General features: G+C 49.2%; 1 protein-coding gene across 1 annotated transcript in view; it reads right to left on the reverse strand.

Annotated features, from left to right (window-relative positions):
- The window catches only part of SDF4 (stromal cell derived factor 4), a 64,673-nt gene extending 62,159 nt beyond the window's left edge, over positions 1-2,514 (reverse strand). Inside the window, exon 1 of the mRNA XM_075327245.1 lies at positions 2,439-2,514. The gene's annotated coding sequence lies outside the window, so the exon portion shown is untranslated. The remainder of the gene's footprint in view (positions 1-2,438) is intronic.
- Between the last annotated feature and the right edge of the window lie 10,639 nt (positions 2,515-13,153).

Consider the following 13,153-nt stretch of genomic DNA (forward strand, 5'->3'; position numbering starts at 1 on the left):
AGAAAAGGATTGGGCATGGTAACATTCAACATGCCTGATCCATCTTAGGGAAAGGTTGTGGGAGAGCTGGGACACATCCATGCACCTGAGAGAATATAGTCCGTCCTGTCAAATTCAGCTGACATTTATCTAATGTGCATAGCCAGCTTAAGGATATGTTTGTATGCTGCGTTCTGGTTTGACAACAAAATTGTACCCTCTTGACGACTTTTGACAAATGTAAACATTGCGATGTCTACTGTTTGACCTGCAGTATAACTTGTCGAATGCTCGTGCTGTCAGCGGGGCATGCAATAGCCCACGGAACGAGCATTTGACAAGCCAGAAGCAGGACAGTGTCTTCAATAAAATCGCACTGCAGATAGCGGTACGCGCATGCGCTGACTCTGATGCCTTTTTTTTAGTTCCTGTAGTGCTTCAATATTCTACTGCGCATGCGTTGCCATAACTGTGATGGCAGCAACAGAGGTGCGAAATGTACATAACGGCCAGCCAAGCACACAGGGGAGGGAGGAATATTACACAAAACCCAACCTACAAAATCTTACCCAAACTCAAGACTGTATCAATGACATCATTTCTGAAGCTTTGATGAAGGATTTTACAGCAATCAAGCCTCCAATCTCTTAGGCCGTGCTCACATCAGCGGTATTTTGCCGCAAAAGTGGATCCGTCACAAATGCGATTCAGCTCCATTAATTTCCTATGGAATCGCGGCAAGATGCGGTCACATGCGTCTCACGTGACCGCATCTTGCCGCGATTCCATAGGAAATTAATGGAGCTGAAACGCATTTGTGACTGATCCAGTTTTGCGGCAAAATACTGCTGATGTGAGCACGGCCTAAACTGAAAGTATGATTTCAACCAACATCCTAGCGCCGGTTTGGCACTGCTTATACCTTTACTATTTGATATGTGATGGTTCCCTTTAAGACCGGAAAATGCCTTTAAAGCAAACAACGATAATAGAGCTACATATGGAATCCCTGCTCCTCCTCGGCGACCGCTTTTCAATTTGTCTTTATGAGCACCATATCTGCAAGGAGTTTGTATGTTCTCCCCGTGTTTGCATGGATTTCCTCCCACACTCCAAAGACAAACGGATGGGGAAGTTAGATTGTGAGCCCCAATGGGGACAGTGATCATCACATGTGTAAAGCGCTGTGGAATTAAAGAGTGTCACTACTTTTTTAGCCTATAAGCTGCGGCCACCACCACCGGGGCTCTTATATACAGCATTTTCTAACATGCTGTATATAAGAGCCCAGGCCGGGGGTATAACATAAAAAACACTTTATAATCCTTACTTAACGGTCGCGCGGTTGGCCATATGGGCGTCTCCGTTGTTCAGTGCCTCCTCTTTCGGCCATCTTCGTCCTCTTTCTGAAGCCAGGGTGCATAACGTGTCTACGTCACACACACTCGCCGGTCCTGCGCAGGCGCACTACACTACTTTGATCTGCCCTGTTCAGGACCTGAATACCGGCGAGTGTGTATGACGTCGGACGCATCATGCACCGCGGCTTCAGAAGATGGAAGACGAAGATGGCCAAAAGATGCGACACCCATCTGCCCAACCGTTAGACAAGTATTATAAAGTGTTTTTTTTATGTTCTCACAGTGGCCTGGGCTCTTATATACAGCATGTTAGAATGCTGTATATAAGAGCCCAATGGTGGGGGCCACAGCTTATAGGCCAAAAAAGTGGTGACAGGTTCCCTTTAATAGTGCCATAAATAAAAGTAGTGACCATCCCTCTAAATTCTTTCCCTCTCGGATGAGCTTACATCTCATCATCGCATTGTTGACGCGCCTGCGCCACGTGACTGACTGCGCCTGCCTGACAACAGTCCGCTCCACATATCCTGATGGAACATGGACACTGGATTTTGCGTCGTACTGGTCTTCGCTGGCACCGGTTACTTGGTATCCGAGATCTAAATTTCCAATCCGAGTTATTAAACCATAAAGAGGTTGTACCAAAAATGTAAGTCTTCCCTTATATACAAAAGGTGGGTGAGAACAAAGGGAAAATTCCACATGTATTTTCAACTGTTACTTATTTCCACAACCATCACAGAAAAGGTAGGATTAGCTCAATCTGTGTGGATCATGTAGGATTTGCAACGTACAAGTGTGAACATAACCTCAAGGTTTATTTATATACAGTGGAATTCAACCACCTTGCTTTACACTGCAGCTCTGCTCAGGCTTATGCAGGGAGTCATTCATTGCAAAGAATGGGAGGGGTATTCGTTTGCAAACGCTCTACCCACTACTCACTATACTATAGGATGCTGTCACCCATTACAATAGAACCGAAAGTGAGCAGACAGCAGCACGTCTGTGCTCAGTGCTGAGAAGAAGGAGCACAAACTCCCACACACCGGGATATTGTATGAAAGATTGTATCTGTATATGGACGTCACCCTTTACCTGCTGCACAAGTCGTCACCGCTCCTGATCGCAGTCCTTTGCACCGCTCATCCACAGACCGGAAGCCGGAAGTGACAATGTCTGGGGGAAGGTGGAATAGAGGACACGCCTGCGCCGGCTCCAAGGTTCCGCCTCCACCTGGCGGCCGGTGCGTGTGGGGGAGGGGCATGGTGCTGGGTTTGGCGCAGTACGGCAGTGCGGCAGTGGTCATTACCCTGCACTACGGCTGTGACCAGTGCAGCAGAAAGCAGGGGCTGTGCCTGTAATGAGGAAACTGCCTCCTGCAGATGGCAAAAATAGCAGAAAATAAAGTGATAGAACAAAATACTCTCATATTACACAATGGCAGACAGCTACATCGTTCCTTCATAATCCACATGTAGGCATAATTGCATAGACAAGGGTTTTACCCCTTTGGGGGAATTCTTTGTGGATTTTGTTGCAGATAATGCTAAGGCTGTGTTCACACGTTGCATTTTTAATGCATTTTTGAGTGCAGATTTGTCACCAAACCTGAAGGGGATCATGTCAGCAAAGTAAATAAGAATCCTTAAAGGGGTTGTCCATTACTTCTACACTTATGGCCTATCGTTAGGATAGGTGATCAGTGTCTGATCAGCCGGGGTCCAACATCCCGCACCCTTGCACATCAGGTGTTCCCAGTGGCAGCAGGCAGTCAGAAATGCTCAGCTTCGGCTCTGCTCCGTCTTCCGATAGCGGCCACGGCCGACTACTGCATATCTACCGCCTATTTATCCGAATGGGAGGTGAATGTGCAGGATCAGAAGATGAAGTAGCTCCGGAACTGAGCATTTCTGGCTGCCGCCTCCGGCACCGGGAATACCTGATGCGCAGGGGTGCGGGGTGTTGGACCCCGGCTGATCATATGTTGATGACCTATCCTAAGGACAGGTGTGGCGCCCCGGACAAGCCAGGACATCACAGGTACTGCAACAACACACCCCACACCCCGGCTAGGCACATCGAGGTCAAACAAAAATCCTTGTTGCCTCCCTCCAGGGGCTGATGTCCACACCAGAGGGTGGAGCCAGGCGGTTGGCCCCACCCACCGAGGAGTTCACAGTCCTGGAGGCGGGAAGAGGAGACTGACCGTGCCCGGGTGCATGGCCCGGGCACTTGACAGCAAGGTTGGCAGACGGTGGTGACCGTCTGCAGGAGGGACTGATTGACGTGAACCGTAAGGACCGGGGACGGGCGGTGGCCCGCCGGTACCGGATCGGGGAGCGAAGAGAAGCCAGCACCATCCGGCAGGGCTTACGGACCCCGACCAGGCTAGTAGTCGCCGTAAAACCGGTCAAATCTGTTAGCGAAGGGAACCTCCGGGATTTCCCAGCAGTCAAGACCCGATTGAAGGCAACAGCTCAAACCGTGAAGGGAAATACAGTCACCGCCAAGGCTACAGTACCCAGGGCCAGCGCCTGCGGGCAAAAGGGGCTCCCTCAGCATCCATCCAAGCTGGGGAGCGGGTTACCGGTGGGAAGCTACCAGAACCGAGAACATAACACAGGTGCAGGGAAAGGCAGTCACCACCAACCTACCGGGAGAAGAACAACCGCAGCCGTCTGTGGGACCCGTCCATCCAGCCGTTTGTTTTACCGGAGACTTTGCATTCGTCATTGGCTGAGTGAGTACGACTGTGCCGTGCGGCACCGCGCTGCCCCCGCGACCCTGCACCTCACCAGGCCCCGTAACCCGCCTGCCATCCCTCCCTCACCGGGCCCGGGACATCCAACCCCCCTACCCACGGAGGGGACGAACAACATCCAAGCTGCTCCCTGTCATCGCTCCCCGGATCCCCGTCCAGAGCAACGGTGGTGTCACAACCTCACCACAACCGTGGATGGCGTCACGGACAATAAATCCCCAAAACCATTCCCCTTTTCACTCACGGGCGAGGAGCGCCGCTCAAGTCCCCGGGATCCGGCCCACCGCTCGAGCCACCGAGCAGCAAGCGAAGCTGCAGCAGCGCCGGACCCGAGCGTTAGTGACACAGGCCATCAATGTAAAAGTAGGGGACAACCCCTTTAAGTTTCATGCACCCATTGAGTATTGTCTCCTTGCAGATTTTGCAACCGACGGGGGCGGGTACGCTTGCTAGCAATATCGCTTGCGAGCGTACCCGCCCCCGTCGGTTGTGCGTCACGGGCAAATCGCTGCCCGTGGCGCACAACATCGCTCGGACCCGTCACTTACCTGCTTAGCGACGTCGCTATGGCCGGCGAACCGCCTCCTTTCTAAGGGGGAGGTTCGTTCGGCGTCACAGTGGCGTCACTAAGCAGCCGCCCAATTGAAGTGGAGGGGCGGAGATGAGTGGGCCGAACATCCCGCCCACCTCCTTCCTTCCTCATTGCCGGCGGCCGCAGGTAAGCTGCAGTTCGTCGTTCCTGGGGTGTCACACGTAGCGATGTGTGCTGCCTCGGGAACGATGAACAACCTGCGTCCTCAACAATCAACGATTTTTTGAAAATGAACGACGTGACAACGATCAACGATAAGGTGAGTATTTTTGATCGTTAATGGCCGTTCGTTGGTGTCACACGCAACATCGTCGCTAACGAGACCGGATGTGCGTCACGGAATCCGTGACCCCGGCGATATATCGTTAGATATGTCGTTGCGTGTAACGGGGCCTTTAGGCACACCTGTGCGCACGTGTGCATTTTTCCTGCGTTTTAAACTGCAGCGTCTCAATGACAAAATGCAAGCGTTGTGCTTCCCCAGCAAAGTCTATGAGAAGTCAGCAAATTCAATGCGCACGTTGCGTTTTTTTAGGCAACGTTTTGGATGCCAAATACTTGACAAAATTGATGCGTTTAAAAAAGCAGCAGGTCACTTCTTTTGTGCATTTTGGTTGCATTTTCCACCCAGTGAAATGAATGAGGTGTGTCAAAACGCAACCAAAATGTTTAGCTGTGCGCTTGCACTGCATTTTTGATGCGTTCTCCATGCTTTTTTGACAAAACACAGGTCTGTCAGTCTCCTTCTCTCTCTGTCCGTCGGTCTCTCTCTCTGTCGATCGGTCTCCCTCTCTATCTCTGTTGATCGGTCTCTCTCAGTCTCTATCTCTCTCTGTCGGTTTCTCCCTCTCAGCCCCTCTCTCATACTCACTGATCACCGGCGCTGCACAGCTGTCACATTGCTCCGGCGGCTCCTCCTGCTTTTGAAAATGCCGGCCGCTCATTATTCTATCTCATATTCACTGCTTCCCCCACCCACCGGTGCCTATGATTGGTTGCAGTGAGACGAGCACCCACGCTGAGTGACAGCTGTCTCACTGCAGCCAATCACAGCCGCCGGTGGGCGGGTCTATATCGTGCAGCAACATAATTAATTAAAAAAAACAAAACAAAATGCTGTGCGGCCACCCCAATTTTGATACCAGCCAAGGTAAAGCCACATGGGTGAGGGCTGGTATTCTCAGGATGGGGAGCCCCAAGTTATGGGGAGCCCCCCAGCCTAAAAATATCAGCCAGCAGCCGCCCGGAATTGCCGCATTCATGAAATGCGACAGTCCCGGGACTCTACCCGGCTCATCCTGATTGTCCTGGTGCGGGGGCAATCGGGGTAATAAGGTGTTAATGGCAACCCATAGTTTCCACTTAAGGCCACTTTACACGCTGCGATATCGCTATCGATATCGCTAGCGTGCGTACCCGCCCCCGTCGGTTGTGCGTCATGGGCAAATCGCTGCCCGTGGCGCATAACATCGCTTGGACCCGTCACACTACTTACCTGCCTAGCGACGTTGCGGTGACTGGCGAACTGCCTCTTTTCTAAGGGGGCGGTTCGTTCGGCGTCACAGCGCCGTCACTAAGCGGCCACCCAATAGAAGTGGAGGGGCGGAGATGACCGGCCGTAACATCCCACCCACCTTCTTCCTTCCTCATTGCCGGCGGCTACAGGGACAGTGATGTTCCTCGTTCCTGCGGTGTCAGACATAGCGATGTGTGCTGCCGCAGGAACGACGATCAACCTGCGTCCTGCAACAGCAATGATATTCAGGAATAGAGCACCGTGTCAACGATCAACGATAAGGTGAGTATTTTTGCTCGTTAGCGGTCGCTCGTACGTTTCACACGCAACGACGTCGGTAACGAGGCCGGATGTGTGTCGCGAATTCCGTGACCCAACAACATCGCGTTAGCGTTGTCGCTGCGTGTAAAGTGGCCTTAAGTCGTAGCTTAGTGATTGCAGGTGTCTATGAGACATCCCCCATCACTAAACTGTAGTGAAAGTAAATAAACACTAACACTGAAAAATCCTTTATTTGAAATAAAAGACAAAAAATACACCCTTTTTCACCACATTATTAATCCCCAAATATCCCTCCAGGTCCAGCGTAATACACACCAGGTCCCACGACGCTTTCAGCTCTGCTACATCAGAAGCTGACAGGAGCAGCCGTAGAACACCGCCGCTTTCTGTGAGCTCCACGGAGCAACTGAAGTGAGTCGCGCTGTCAGTGGTGTCGTCACTCAGGTTACCCGTGGCCACAGCTGGATCCTCCAACTGTCTCAGGTGGAGGACTTCAGCTGTGGCTGCGGGTAAGCTGAGTGACGGCACCGCTGATCGCATGGCTCACTTCAGTCAGGTGATTTGCATTCACAGGCGAGTCCTTCACTTGTGATCGCTAATCTGGCCGCGACACAGAGAGCCGCACGATGACAGTGAACTCGGGGGAAGCTCTGATGTCACTGCTTCGGACCCCTGTGTTCATCTGAGTTCATGACAGCACACAGAGACAGAGACAGAGCCGCGGGATGACAATGAAGTCGGGTGAAGTTCATCCCAGTTCATTCATTGCTATCAATGTATCGTCTGTGTATTTAAGATTGGCGATGATTTGCCCAACAATTTTGTTTTTTTTTCGTCAAGTCCAGGCTTCCTGAAAATAGTTTCTGCATATAAATTGCAAAGAAATGGTGACAGGATGCAGCCCCGTCTGACACTCCCTCTACTTTGAGCCATGTTGTGTCAACATGTTCCGTTTGGACTGTTGCTTCTTGGTTGACGTAAAGGCTCCTGATGAGGCTGATCAAATGGTTGGGCACATCTATATCCAGGGGTGGGATTCAAATTTTTAACAACAGGTTCTCTGTAACCCTATAAAAAATATAGAAATGTGGCACTCCTTCTATAGTCGCTGGTGCTTGGATAGGGTCCCACCCCAGATCAAAAAATTGAAAAAAATCCAGCACTCAAAGCATTCAAACAATCATGGTAACAAAAAAGGGCAGAAATATTCACCACATTATAATGCATGAATCATGAACTATGATATACAAAAAATGTCAACAAAAAGACAAAAGTGAAGAATCTGTCAGTTGAGCCGCTTCACTAGCAGATATAATGTCCACCTAAAGATATAATTGAAATACAGATAAAATGTAGCATAATAGAACCATTATACAACAAAAGGGGAACCAAACAGGAAACCCAAAAATTTATCCAGAAATGTGTATCTTGCTAATATAGAAGGACAAAGAGCCTAAGCACCAGCACTGAGACACTATTCTACTCTAATAAAACAGACAATACACAGAAATACCAAGCAATGAACACTCACCAGAAAGGGCTCTGTAGAAATATATGAAAAAGCTGGACCAGAGGAAAAAGCTGCCCGTCCGGGTCTGCAGTCAATGTAATCTGACAGTCCAATGTCCAGATTTAAATAGACCGCTCAATTAGCTCATTAACAAGTTACAGAGCGTCACTTCCGGTCTGGAGACCGGAAGTGACGTCACGGAGCGTCACTTCTGGTCCGAAAACCGGAAGTGACGTCACCGGCTGGAAATGTGTAAATCCTGATGGTTGGCAACTGTAGACATACACAGACAGCCACTCCTCACCGCGGAACGTCACTTCCGGTCCGCAAACCGGAAGTGACGATCCTGGTTGGCAACATGTAAACCAGATGGTTGGCAAGCGCTAAAATTGCGCTGACTGGCAATGTCCCCTTATGCAATAACCATGAAATAAGGGTAATACCCTTATTTCATGGTTATTGCATAAGGGGACATTGCCAGTCAGCGCAATTTTACATGGTTTACATGTTGCCAACCAGGATCGTCACTGCCTTGTATGTCTACAGTGACGCTCCGTGACGTCACTTCCGGTCTCCAGACCGGAAGTGACGCTCTGTAACTTGTTAATGAGCTAATTGAGCGGTCTATTTAAATCTGGACATTGGACTGTCAGATTACATTGACTGCAGACCCGGACGGGCAGCTTTTTCCTCTGGTCCAGCTTTTTCATATATTTCTACAGAGCCCTTTCTGGTGAGTGTTCATTGCTTGGTATTTCTGTGTATTGTCTGTTTTATTAGAGTAGAATAGTGTCTCAGTGCTGGTGCTTAGGCTCTTTGTCCTTCTATATTAGCAAGATACACATTTCTGGATACATTTTTGGGTTTCCTGTTTGGTTCCCCTTTTGTTGTATAATGGTTCTATTATGCTACATTTTATCTGTATTTCAATTATATCTTTAGGTGGACATTATATCTGCTAGTGAAGCGGCTCAACTGACAGATTCTTCACTTTTGTCTTTTTGTTGACATTTTTTGTATATCATAGTTCATGATTCATGCATTATAATGTGGTGAATATTTCTTCCCTTTTTTGTTACCATGATTGTTTGAATGCTTTGAGTGCTGGATTTTTCTCTGTAACCCCACCCATTGAAAACCACACCCATGCTGTAACCACACCCATTTTGTTAGCCACACCCATTTTGTTAGCCACACCCATTTACACGCACTTTCCTCAACCAAAAAATACAAGTAATTTAAAGTATAATCTCTTTCCCCTTCTTCCCCTCCTCTACAGTCACTGTCCTGTCCAGCACCAGTTGTTCCAGTCACTGTCACTCTTATTGTATTAAACAGTTTTCCTACAGTTTTTAAAAATTATTACTAAAGGACCCCTGCTATAATTGGAACGGACGATCTTCCCCATACAGATCCCATCCCATGAGGCTCCTTTCCCCCAACAGGTCCCATCCCATGTGGTTGCTTTTCCTGTGTAGATCCCATCCCATGTGGTCTCTTTCCCCAGCAGATCCCATCCCTTTATGGCCTCTTTCCCCCTGCAGATCCCATCCCATTATGGCCCCTTTCCCCCTGCAGATCCCATCCTATTATGGCCTCTTTCCCCTGCAGATCCCATCCCATTATGGCCTCTTTCCCCAGCAGATCTCATCCTATGTGGCTTCTTTTCCCAATAGTGCCCATCTTATGCAGCCTTCTCTGCCCTGCAGATCTCGTCCCATGTGGCTCCTTTTCCCTGACAACCGCGAATAAAGGCAGCCCAGGTGCCAGTGTGTGTGGCAGAACCACACACACCAGCACAATGTCAGAACTGGCCCTCACAGTGCCAGACCAGCAAACATGGATGAGGGCGGAACAGCCTCAGGCAGGTGGTGTTTAAATAATGATGCCTTGGAGCAGGAGGCGGTGGCTGTGTGTGAACAAGCACCAAACTGAATTTTGATGGCGATAGAAGGAATTTGCAAACCACACTGGGCGTGCACGTGGCGGTCAACCACCTGACCCGTAAATGAAAAAAGGAGGGGAGCCAGCACTGCTTATGAATGGCATGCAACAATGAAGAAATAAAAAGTGTAATATTCACAAATTCATTCCTACAGTAACAATTCAATGAGATTTTTTGCAAATTATTGATCAATGATTTGAGCCCCCCTGCCCCGTCACGGCAAATCTCTATAGGGGGTCCCTAACGCTATATTATAAATTATTATGTACCATAAGGTCTCTTATAATGAGCAGGACCATATGAAGTCTCCTGTTCAAGTCATTATATGAGACCTTATGGTACGATATTAATTTATGACATAGTGTAGGGACCCCCCTATAGAGATTTGCCGTGACGGGGCAGGGGGGCTCAAATCATTGATCAATAATTTGCAAAAAATCTCATTGAATTGTTACAGTAGGAATGAATTTTACACTTTTTATTTTTTCATTGTTGCATGCCATTCATGAGCAGTGCTGGCTCCCCTCTTCTTTGCCTTTTCCCATATAGTTCCCATCTTATGTGGTCTCCTCTCCTCTGCAGATCCTGTCCCATATGGCTTCTTTTCCCATATAGTTTCCATCTTATGCGGCCTCCTCTCCCCTGCAGATCCTGTCCCATATGGCTCCTTTTCCCATATAGTTCCCATCTTATGCGCCCTCCTCTCCCCTGCAGATCCTGTCCCATATGGCTCCTTTTCCCATATAGTTTCCATCTTATGCGGCCTCCTCTCCCCTGCAGATCCTGTCCCATATGGCTCCTTTTCCCATATAGTTTCCATCTTATGCGGCCTCCTCTCCCCTGCAGATCCTGTCCCATGTGGCTCCTTTTCCTATATAGTTCCCATCTTATGCGGCCTCCTCTCCCCTGCAGATCCCGTCCCATATGGCTCCTTTTCCCATATAGTTCCGATCTGATGCGGCTCCTCTCCCCTGCAGATCCTGTCCCATGTGGCTCCTTTTCCTATATAGTTTCCATCTTATGCGGCCTCCTCTCCCCTGCAGATCCTGTCCCATATGGCTCCTTTTCCCATATAGTTCCCATCTTATGCGCCCTCCTCTCCCCTGCAGATCCTGTCCCATATGGCTCCTTTTCCCATATAGTTTCCATCTTATGCGGCCTCCTCTCCCCTGCAGATCCTGTCCCATATGGCTCCTTTTCCCATATAGTTTCCATCTTATGCGGCCTCCTCTCCTTTGCAGATCCTGTCCCATATGGCTCCTTTTCCCATATAGTTTCCATCTTATGCGGCCTCCTCTCCCCTGCAGATCCTGTCCCATATGGCTCCTTTTCCCATATAGTTTCCATCTTATGCGGCCTCCTCTCCCCTGCAGATCCTGTCCCATATGGCTCCTTTTCCCATATAGTTTCCATCTTATGCGGCCTCCTCTCCCCTGCAGATCCTGTCCCATGTGGCTCCTTTTCCTATATAGTTCCCATCTTATGCGGCCTCCTCTCCCCTGCAGATCCCGTCCCATATGGCTCCTTTTCCCATATAGTTCCGATCTGATGCGGCTCCTCTCCCCTGCAGATTCTGTCCCATATGGCTCCTTTTCCCATATAGTTCCTATCTTATGCGGCTCTTCTCCCCTGCAGACTTTTGTCTCCCTGTATCTTTGGCTCACTGAGCGCTTACCTGCTCCAAGCACCGGCACTCTGCAGGCACACTGACGCTGGCAGGCGGCAGCAGGATGTGCAACCTCACCACGCTGCTGTGACCTCTGCATCGTCAGCGTGTCGCTGCACACCAGGTCAGGGAGCAGACAGGCTCCTCTGAACCTGGAAGTGCGGCGCATACGGAGGTACGGGGATTAATTTGTGTTAGTGTCTTAAAGACACTAACAAAAGGGAATACAGAGAACTGGATCGCCAGAGCCGTTTCTTGACGATTTGGGAACCGGCTGTCATTTTAACAACTGGTTTGACGGAACCGGACCGAACCGGCTGAATCCCACCCCTGCCTATATCCGTCATGATATTCCACAGTTTCTGGTCATCAACTCAGTTAAAGGCTTTGCTGTAGTCGATGAAGCAGAAATAGAGCTGCTTGTTATGTTCTTTGGCCTCTTCCATCATTCATCTAATGTTAGCAATTACGTATCTTGTTCCTCTGCCTTTTCTGAATCCGGCATGTTCCTCTGGCAGCTCTTTGTTAAAGTAAGGCTGTAGCCATCCTTGTAGGATCTGCAGTAGTGCTTTGCTGGCATGAGGTATGGGCGCAATAGTCCGATAGTTTCCTCAATTAGTAGCACCTCGCTTCTTCGGAAAGTTGTGATTTGTCTTGCTTCATGGCGTAATAATATGTTATGGGGCTGTAAGGGGTTAAGGAGATCCAAGAAGGTGTGGAAAATTGTTTTATACATAAACCTAACAAGTGTAAAAGCCAGAGTGCCCCTATATCACTGCCAGAGTGCCCCTATATCAATGCCAGAGTGCCCCTATATCACTGCGAGAGTGTCCCTATATTAATGCCAGAGTGCTCCTACAACTATGCCAGAGTGCCCCTATAACTATGTCAGAGTGCCCCTATATCAATGTCAGAGTGTCCCTATATGAATGCCAGTGTCCCTATATGAATGCCAGAGTGCCCCTATATCAATGTCAGAGTGCCCCTATATCAATGCCAGAGTGCCCCTATATCAATGCCAGAGTGCCCCTATATCAATGCCAGAGTGCCCCTATATCAATGCCAGAGTGCCCCTATATCAGTGCCAGAGTGCCCCTATACCAATGCCAGAGTGCCCCTATATCAATGCCAGAGTGCCCCTATATCAACGCCAGAGTGCCCCTATATCAATGCCAGAGTGCCTCTATATCAATGCCAGAGTGCCCCTATATCAATGCCAGAGTGCCCCTATATCAATACCAGAGTGCCCCTATATCAATGCCAGAGTGCCCAGCTTGCTAACCATCCTGGACTGTCCCAGAAGGGAGACCTCCTTAATGCAGACATATTTTGTGATATCCTTGATAATCCCATCCCCTGAAGCCCAAATCCTGGGCCCCCTCAATAAATACCCCTGAGATATCCTGTGGCCCCGGCATCTGTTGCATCATGTCTCTGATTTCTTTGTGGTCAATCAATGTGAAGTTTATGGCATTCGCTTGCTTGTGCAGTGTTACATTAGTGACGCATTTACTGGAGCTTGTATACTCCAGTATGGA

Source organism: Anomaloglossus baeobatrachus, chromosome 11 (assembly GCF_048569485.1).
Source record: "Anomaloglossus baeobatrachus isolate aAnoBae1 chromosome 11, aAnoBae1.hap1, whole genome shotgun sequence".
NCBI classification, from domain to species: domain Eukaryota; kingdom Metazoa; phylum Chordata; class Amphibia; order Anura; family Aromobatidae; genus Anomaloglossus; species Anomaloglossus baeobatrachus.